Here is a 10,204-nt window from a genome sequence, read left to right on the forward strand (position 1 = left end):
GCCAGGGGTCAGGCCAGCCTGGCGCTTGAAAAAGCAGGGGGCTTGGTGTCTTGAAGGGTTTTGGCATGCGGCCCAGGCTTCAGGCTACAGGGTGGTACCATGCCAACCAGCAGGTCTCATAACCCAGGGGGGTGGGGTGGGTTCAAAAAGTGGACACTTGGACTAAAAAACTGATTTTTTGGTCTTTTTTGGTTTTCGTCAGCAGAACTGGCCTGGTTAGGCTACAAGGTTAGGTTGCGGCGGTGATCCAGCTGGGCAAAACTCAGGTGAGTGTGTTTGTTCGCCAGTGACTGCTTGACTTTGCTTGATTGACTGACAAAGCCTTTGATTTTCCTGGCAAAGTGCCAGTGAGAGGTTTGTGTTGCTGACACGGTTTTCAAAAATTCAGTCATATATATATATATATATATATATATATATATATATATATATATATATATATATATATATATATATATATATATATATATATATATAAACTATAGATAAACTGGATATAACATCACAAATGAAACAGATGTAAACTAGTAGACTACAAGAAATGCTTTGTCTGAGTGGCAACAGTAGGGCTATGAGATAAATGTGGACGGTGGGTGGGGAAATAAACGCTAGAGTCCAGCAGCTTAGCTGAATTGCAAGTGAAGATCGTCTGTGATCACAAGAGTAAACAGGGGAAGGCTGTGTGGATCTGATTGGCCGACAATCTGTGAACGCGTGCAAGCTTGTCATTCATTGGCCAGTATAAATAGAGGGAGATACAAGTAAATTTTTACGGTTCAAAGAGCGGGGTACAGATGGCCGGAAAAACACATCCACGGGGAGAGCAAGGTTTAATTGAGCTAAACATTAACTCCAGTTTATGCTTTGGCAAAAACAGCCACTAATAAATAGATTAAAGCAAGCCTAAAAGCGGAGCACCTCTTTAATTTATTTAATTTTAGCTGGAGTTACAATGTTTTCATTTTGATAAATATGCGGTCAAAGCTTTAATGTATACGCTGGCCCACAGGTGCAAGACAAATATAAATCTCGAGGCAGGACAACTAATGGCCTAAAAATTAATTAAGAGTTTATTCTCTCCAGCCCTTTCTCAAGAATAGAAAATTGTTTTACGATCCATTTATCGTTTTGCTTTAATACAACTCATGGCCTAAGAATTAATTAAGAGTTTATTCTCTGCTTTCTAAGAATAGAAAATAGTTTTACGATTCTCTTATCGTTTTGCTTTATACATAATGACGTCAATATATTTTGTGGGCATATTCCCGTCTTACTTTTCTTTCCCGTATTTGTCTTAACATCGTCGCACCGCAATGGGTTGCTCAGTCACATACGCAAATTTAAAACTTATCTTTTATTTCTTATACCATGTGCACAGTTTAAACAAATTTAAACGTACACTAAATCATCTCTATTCATTAATGTAGCTATACTAAAGCAAAATAAATGTTTGAACTACTATGAAAAATATATAGGAGTCAGTTTGTATTTTTCACCTCACGCTCGAGCTAGATGGGGTAAACATGTCTCTCAGAGCAAGTTTAGTTTAAATAGATTTACTTTGTTCGAGCTTTTTGCTTTGTCGTCGTTTAGCACTTCGAAAAACGTCACTTATACTGTATGAATTTCCCCTTCCGCCGAGAAAATGTAAGGCTTAAAGTCGGAATAAACTCACAGCGATAAGAAATAAATTCTCAGGGCAAAGGATTAGAATTCGACTTTATTGACGGCCAAAGAAAATCAACTTACGGCAATAGATAATCAGTAAATCCATAGCAAATAAAACCAACTCAGGGGAACAAAAATAAAAAGGAACTGAAATGTAAGCGTAAGCTTAAATGTACTACACATCACAGTTAAGGAGAACAATAGAGGTCACGTGACCACAACTTTTAACATGACAGAGTGAAAGCTAGGGTTAAACCAAGCCTATCATGGTGTATGGATTAGGGTTGCAGGGACAGGGCTTGTGGGTTAGGGTTAGGGTTAAGTTGTTGGGGTTAGGGTTAGATTTTGGGTTAGGGTTGCAGTTTGGGCCTGGGCTAGTCACGTGACAAGCACTCCTGCCATACTGGATCACCTTAGTTAAAGTAACTGTAGCCTTATGATTGCATTGAGCCCTAATAAAGTCTCTGGCCAAGCTACAATGTCAAATTATTTACTCCTCTTGCTTCAATTTTGTGCTGTGGTATAATTATAAAGGTTTTGAGGGGTATTGCCATCTACCCTCCCCTCCAACTTCTTGTCCTGCGGTCAAGTTGACACAAAGATTTGCATGAGGACTGGTGTTGATGGGCTTTGCATTTTTGAGTTGTTTGCGAATTCGAAAGATGAATTGACTGACAAAAAATATTTTTGGTTAAAGCGACTGAAACGGGGGCAAAGTATAAGCTTAAGTTACGGAAAGATCTAAACTTTGCCGACACAGAGTATATCGAAACTCCGCTCAGATAGTAAGCTTAAGTTTATAAACATCATGAAGTTTTCTGTAATAAAATCAGGCTCAGCAATTCAGTACAGGTTGTTACCTTGCATCAGGTTCCTGTGTCTTTCTTCAGCGGACTTGATCCATGCAGTGTTTAGCTTCGTTTTTACACGATCATTGCTAAAGTTGTTGTATTCTTGATGTTGACGGCCGAAGATTCATCCGCGAACAACAGAAACTATCAAACTGGACGTGCACAGGGAATATCTTTCGCAATTATTCCGGGTCTCATCGTACAACTCTTTCGTTATCTACAATTTCACTGAATATAGGCGACTTTTGAGGACATCGTGCGAGAAATATTCATACGGTAAGAAAGTTCTCGATTCTCTGTCGATCTTTTCAGTTTATACTCTCGGTTTCATTCAGCCTACACAGTGAACACTACGCAACAAATTTTCCCGCGTTTTCATAACATAACTTCGTTTATAGATCAAATTGAAACGTCCACATCATCCAGTCGATAGAAGATAACGTCAATTGCTCGTTTTACGGTTACGAAAAATGCGACCAGAGACCAATAAATTGAATTTAGCCGTGTAGCGATCGAACGAGAGCCATTTTTTTGGTGTAAAGGCTTCCATACACTCACACATGAACAAAGACTAACAAAGTAGAGAAGTTGGATAATAAACCTCTCATATATTTTGCTGTGTAGTATCGCTGTGTAATGTTACCCCTTGTGTACATTTTGTCTTGCCTTGCGAGCTTTATTTGCTGTTTGTAATTTCCTTACTTTTCTTTAGCTACGGGCGGGGAACCTCGTCCCTAGGCCTAATCCGTGCGTACGTACGTACGGGGCGACAACCAAAATTTCTCGGTTCGACGGGAGTTCCGCTAATATATATAATAGATTAAGGATAGATTTTGGCAAGCCTTTAAACGGAGCTCCCCATTTATTTAATTTTCACTGGAGCTAACAATGTTTCCGTCCTGATAAATATGCGGTCAAAGCTTTTATGATACTTTATAAAATAGTCGTAGATGACTCAAAGACAAATTTGACTTAAAATGTTAAATCGCCTTAACCGATTTTAGCTGGTTTCCATTGTCACGCCACTGTCACGTCGAGAAAAAGTAAATCCTTAACTACTAAGTCAAAAAAAAAAAAATCAAGAATATTACAGGTTGTAGAAAATTGCTAGATTGTAAAATTGTCCAAGTATCAGGTCTGTTTGGTATTCCGTACTCCAGTTATACGGCAAGGAGGCATATTTTTTAAGCATACGTGACAGCCTTCTGGCAGCCATCTTTATGTCGTGTGGCGAGAAACTCCGAAAATTAAATGATTTAGCTATTCTAAAGACGGTGGATGCTATCGAACTGAACAATCTTTAACAAGATATATATTAAGGACGTCTCATAGCCAGTGAAGGACAAAAACGCATGGGATGGTGCGATTCTGGATTTTAGAATTTTGATGGTTTTCAAAACACATTCTGGTCACGGTTTTCGATGCCATCTTCCCGCGAAACGCGTCAATTTGCGGAAAAATATAGACAAATGTATGAAAAATTAAAAACGTGACTGAACGCTTTCTAGCCCAGCTACATCCTTCAAATTCAGCAAATAAAAACTTTTGCCTAGTATTTTAACTTTACAATTCATAAGTTGTCCAGAATTCAATTTTTGTAAATGATGTTTGCCGTTGGATTCCCATACTAACACTGTAACTTCTACCCGCTTTGCCTACTCGTCAAGATGGCGTCGAAAACCGCAAGAAAGGCCTACTGTGCAAAAGCATGACACAAAGCTGCGTAAAGGACCTTCTGGATTTGGCGCTACTGCTTGATGTTTTGTTAGCGGGATGCTCTCCATACCCGTAAGTCCCGTTACCACCCTTATCCTAGACTTGCACCAAGTCGCTAAACCGCGCGTCGAAGGTCTTTGAGAAAGTCTACCGTTAACGTTATCCCTTTATCCCCGAGTTTCGGGTACTGGGGTACCCCGTACCTGCGTAGATACGTAGTGATATGGGTATCTCCGACATAAACGATGCCACAAAATATGATTGTTTAATACAACAGGCTGGGGCAAATGAGGTTATTGGCAAAATGTCATTATTTTTCATCTGATACAATTCTGAAAATATTAAAAATAATAAGATTTAAGATTTCTATGGCGCAAATTAACATGTAAATATGACCAAATGCGCCTTACAAATATATAGAAAAAAATAAAAATAAATAAAAATAGAGTTTTCAAAACTAGCTATTTACACTCATGTACATATGACCAAAAAGAGATTAAAAAGCCTAAAAATATAATTAATAAATATTAAAAATGATCTTACCCATACGCTTTCCTAAATAAGAATGTCTTCAGTTTTGATTTAAAAAGGTTAAAATTCTCGTTGTGTCTTATTTCGCTCGGCAATTGATTCCAAAGCGTTGGAGCAGCACCCGAAAAAGCTCTGTCACCTAGTGTCTTCTTCATCTTTATGGAGGATGGTGCGAGAAGCAGTTCCGAATTCAAACGAAGACCGTACATAGAGGGACTCTTAATGTCAATAAGATCGATAATGTAGTTCGGCGCTCTGCCATGTATAGCTTAAAAAGTAATAATTAAAACTTTAAAATCAATTCTGAATTTAACGGGTAACCAATGTAAAAAATATAAGACCGGAGTTATATGACTAATACGCGGAGTTAGGCATATAAGCCTATCAGCTGCATTTTGCATGCGTTGCAGTTTTATGATATGGGTGGACGGTAAACTATAGAGGAGACTGTTACAGTAGTCGATACGCCCCATTATCAATGCATGGACCAGCGTTTTGGTAAACTCAATCAAAAGAAACTTCCTGAAGCGTCTTATGTTGTACAAGTGATAAAAAGCAGCCCTACATGTCTTAGTAATGTGTGTCACTAAACTAAGGTTGGTGTCAAACCAAGTTCCAAGATTTCTTGCAGCAGCAACAGGAGCAACACTGACATCACCAACTGATAACTTCTCGATGTTCATCTTGTTAAGCTGTTGTCTCGTGCCGATTATTAGGAATTCGGTTTTGTCATCATTTAGCTTTAACTTATCAGTAATCATCCACGCTCGGAGCGCCTTTATGCAAAGTTCCATTGCTTTAATTGCCTTAGATTGACTAGATGTAGAGACCGGCTTGAAGGACAAGTAGAGTTGTGTGTCGTCTGCATACGCGTGTGCCACAGGAAGATGATCCTTTATCACCTCGAATAGCCTGCTAGAGTAGATCGTAAATAGTAGGGGTCCTAAGCATGAGCCTTGAGGAACTCCATGTGGTAGATTGCAAATGCCAGTGTGCCCCCCCCCCCCCCCCCAGGAACGACTTGTTGCGAACGGTTAGAAAATATAAAAATATAAAATATTCACTGATATTCACTGTGCTCTAAGATCAACTCACCCGGTATGAGATCAGGATAGTTTTGCGACAGGATAGTTTTGCGTGTTTCTGTTAATAAAAATCAACTTAAATGGCATTATTTTTTACATTTTTTACGGGTTTAAAGCACATATTTATTCATTTTGAGTACTTTGCAATGATTTTGGGTGGTTTTCTGGCATTTTGGAAAAATTTTGTGACGACACCATCCCACGTGACGTATACCAAAAGAAAGAGTTTCGGACGTACAATACATCCTATAAGTTCATGGTGATTGCTTAAATATTCTGGAAGTTACATAGGGGGGGGGGGGGGGCTTCCGAAGCCCCCCCCCTCCCCGGTCTGAGAAGGTCCAATAAAGCCCGGTCTGAATAGGGTTAAATAAATGCAGAATGATAAACCAAAGGTGTCCCCAGCGACCTTAAATAGATTTATTTTGTTCGAGCTTTTTGCTTTGTCGTCGTTTAGCACTTCGAAAGACGTCACTTATGCTGTAAGAATTTCCGCTTCCGCCGAGGAAATGTAAGTCTAAAAATCGGAATAAACTCACAGCAATAAGAAATAAACTCTCACAGCAAAGGATTAGAATTCGATTTTATTGACGGCCAAAGAAAATCAACTTACGGCAATAGATTATCTGTAAATCCATAGCAAATAAAACCAAATCAGGGGAACAAAAAATATGAACTGACATGTAAGCGTAAGCTTAAATGTACTACACATCAAAGTTAAAGCGACTGAAAGGAGCAAAGTATAATCTTAAATTACGGAAAGATCTAAACTTTGCCGACACAGAGTATATCGAAACTGCGCTCAGATAGTAAGCTTAAGTTTATAAACATCATGAAGTTTTCTGTAATAAAATCAGGCTCAGCAATTCAGTACAGGTTGTTTAATTTCCTTGCATCAGGTTCCTGTATCTTTCTTCAGCGGTCTTGATCCATGCAGTGTTTAGCTTCGTTTTTACACAATTGCTAAAGTTTTTGTATTCTTGATGTTGACGGCCGAAGATTCATCCGCAAACAACAGAAACAAGCAAACTGGACGTGCACAGGGAATATCTTTCGCAATTATTCCGGGTCTCATCGTACAACTCTTTCGTTATCTACAATTTCACTGAATATAGGTGACTTTTGAGGACATCGTGCGAGAAATATTCATACGGTAAGAAAGTTCTCGATTCTCTGTCGATCTTTTCAGTTTATACTCTCGGTTTCATTCAGCCTACACAGTGTACACTGCGCAACAAATTTTCCCGCGTTTTCATAACATAACTTCGTTTATAGATCAAATTGAAACGTCCACATCATCCAGTCGATAGAAGATAACGTCAATTGCTCGTTTTACGGTTACGAAAAATGCGACCAGAGACCAATAAATTGAATTTAGCCGTGTAGCGATCGAACGAGAGCCATTTTTTTGGTGTAAAGGCTTCCATACACTCACACATGAACAAAGACTAACAAAGTAGAGCAGTTGGATAATAAACCTCTCAGATATTTTGCTGTGTAGTATCGCTGTGTAATGTTACCCCTTGTGTACATTTTGTCTTGCCTTGCGAGCTTTATTTGCTGTTTGTAATTTCCTTACTTTTCTTTAGCTACGGGCGGGGAACCTCGTCCCCAGGCCTAATCCGTGCGTACGTACGTACGGGGCGACAACCAAAATTTCTCGGTTCGACGGGAGTTCCGCTAATATATATAATAGATTAAGGATAGATTTTGGCAAGCCTTTAAACGGAGCTCCCCATTTATTTAATTTTCACTGGAGCTAACAATGTTTCCGTCCTGATAAATATGCGGTCAAAGCTTTTATGATACTTTATAAAATAGTCGTAGATGACTCAAAGACAAATTTGACTTAAAATGTTAAATCGCCTTAACCGATTTTAGCTGGTTTCCATTGTCACGCCACTGTCACGTCGGGAAAAAAGTAAATCCTTAACTACTAAGTCAAAAAAAAAAATTCAAGAATATTACAGGTTGTAGAAAATTGCTAGTTTGTAAAATTGTAAGAAGGATTATAGTTCAAACAAAACCCATGGATTCCGACTCAACTTTATCAGCTGATCTGACGTTTCACCTCTACAGAGTAATGCATCACACTCGCGAAGCAACTAAAATATAAAACAAAGTAAACAAAAAGCCAAAGAACAAACTGCCGTGCAGTTATAAATACTTCACATCTGTAGAGGAATTACACTTCTTGCTTCATTCCATTTGCCTTCTGCTTTAAAATAAAAATGTTCTTAATGGACACACGAACTATACGCAATCGCGTACTTCTGTTTCAGGGATAAAAGTCTTCAGTTTGTAAATTCTGCAACTCACTTGAAGTTAACTAGAGCCATGTGATTTGTCTAACAACGTCACGGCCCAAACGTCACTCGACTTACATAATGAAATACACTTTTTATTTATTTAAAATGAAAAATCTCAATGAACTGTACTCACAGCTGGTGATTACAATGAAAAGCAATGATTGTACTCTGTATATAATATATTACTTCTATATTGCTATTTCCATAATATTTCACACTCTAGCCATTAACTTTGCCTGACAACAATCCATGACAATAATCCATCTTCCCCATAAATGTTTTACAAACCTAAAAAAAAGTCTCCCTCCCAGCAAGTCACACAACCGCACGTTTTGTCCCTCGTCTAAACCAGCCAACGATTACCTACATAAAACTCGCAACCACACTCACCATCAAGCAAACCAAAAGTAACTTTTCCATTTCTTCTGTATGACTTGCACAACCGACTTTACTCCTTTGAAACAACTCCTTATATTAATCGAATATACAGAATAACCACGGCCAAAAACCTATCATTTTCACGTTGTACCGACATACATGTATATATAGACCTGTATAATACACTAAGAACTTCACGACGTCATGAATAACTTGACAAAGCGTCGATGAAAATGACTTAGAAAATTTAAAACCCTTTTTCAAACTTTCTCTAACCGCACCTTACCGGCAACCGAAACGTCCTTTCTATACAAAAATATACGAAATGACCTCCGTCCAAAAAGAATCGCCTTTTCAGACTAAAGGTAACTAATATCATCAAAATTTCGCCTCAGGACGAACACGAAAGCATTCAGAAAAATCACAATTACACCTTGACAATTATCTTTCAAAGTGTCTCAAACCGATACACTGAAAGGCCAATTCATTTCAACACAAACAATATGATATCTCTAATGTAGACGTCATTTCCCGCCCAGTTTTAAGCTTCTTTAAGCTTCTTGTTTAAGCATAAGCTGTGTCTTTTTAATTTACACTTTATTCAACGACAGTGTAGTAAAATGGTAAAGACTCGACAAATCGCCTAAGCGTTAATTTGTGTTGTTTTTCCGTTACTCTCAATAAAAATCGTTACAATTTTTTTTTTAAAATTGTTTTTGTTTCTGTTAAACTGGGCTTATATACTTCTGATTCTTAAAATATTCGGAAATATGTTTTGGTATAGATAGGGTAACCAAATCACTAGTACCGAAGGGGGGGGGGGTATTGAAAACACGGCAGCCTTGTTTGAAGGGGGTACAGTTTATAGTTATTTAAAAACAATCTTTATGACCTGAACACTTGAAGTTATGTTTATTTCTTCAAATGCATTTGCTTTGCTGCCAACCCTAGCAGCAAACTAATTTGCTCACATTTCAACCATAACTGAAAGCTAAAAGAAAAAAATAGGTCACCAAGGGTGACATGAGTCTAATGCTTTATGGCATAGTGATACAGATTGCGCGGGTTTCGTAAGCCGGTTAAAATTGGTTAGAGGTATGTGTTCGGGAGTTTTTAAACTCCCGAACACATATAGCAAGCTAGGGGCATCGTGGATGATTATGGATGAAAACGAACGGTAATAAATGTTATATGCTTCACAAAATTGAAAGTATATATGGACAGGAGTTGATGTTACTTCTTCAGTATTGTCCGTATAAGCAGAAACGATTAAACATTTGGACAAGATTGCGTGACGATTTACAAAAATCATGTTCATTACAACAAGGGTTGAAGAACTTCACATCGTTTTCTTTCAGATTTTTCACCATTTTGATGATGACTCTTGAAACAGATTTTGCAATAAAAGCACTTGAAATAGTGACTGTTACTCCATTGTACTGTAAACACTTAGTGACAGATTTTCCTAAAAACGGGTTTAAATGCTTTCGTCAATATAATGATGACCTTTTGAACGCTGGAAGGCAATTATTGTTGAGCTAGGATACACAGGAGCGAAGACTGTTTATCGTGATGTACAAATTTTGCGAATCATCACTTCCATATTACTGTAACCATTTTATGATTTTTCTAGCTGTAAGAAGAACTTGAGATCTCTGAGAGTCAT

Source organism: Oculina patagonica, chromosome 9, assembly GCF_052425735.1.
Source record: "Oculina patagonica isolate OP01 chromosome 9, crgOcupat, whole genome shotgun sequence".
Classification (NCBI taxonomy): domain Eukaryota; kingdom Metazoa; phylum Cnidaria; class Anthozoa; order Scleractinia; family Oculinidae; genus Oculina; species Oculina patagonica.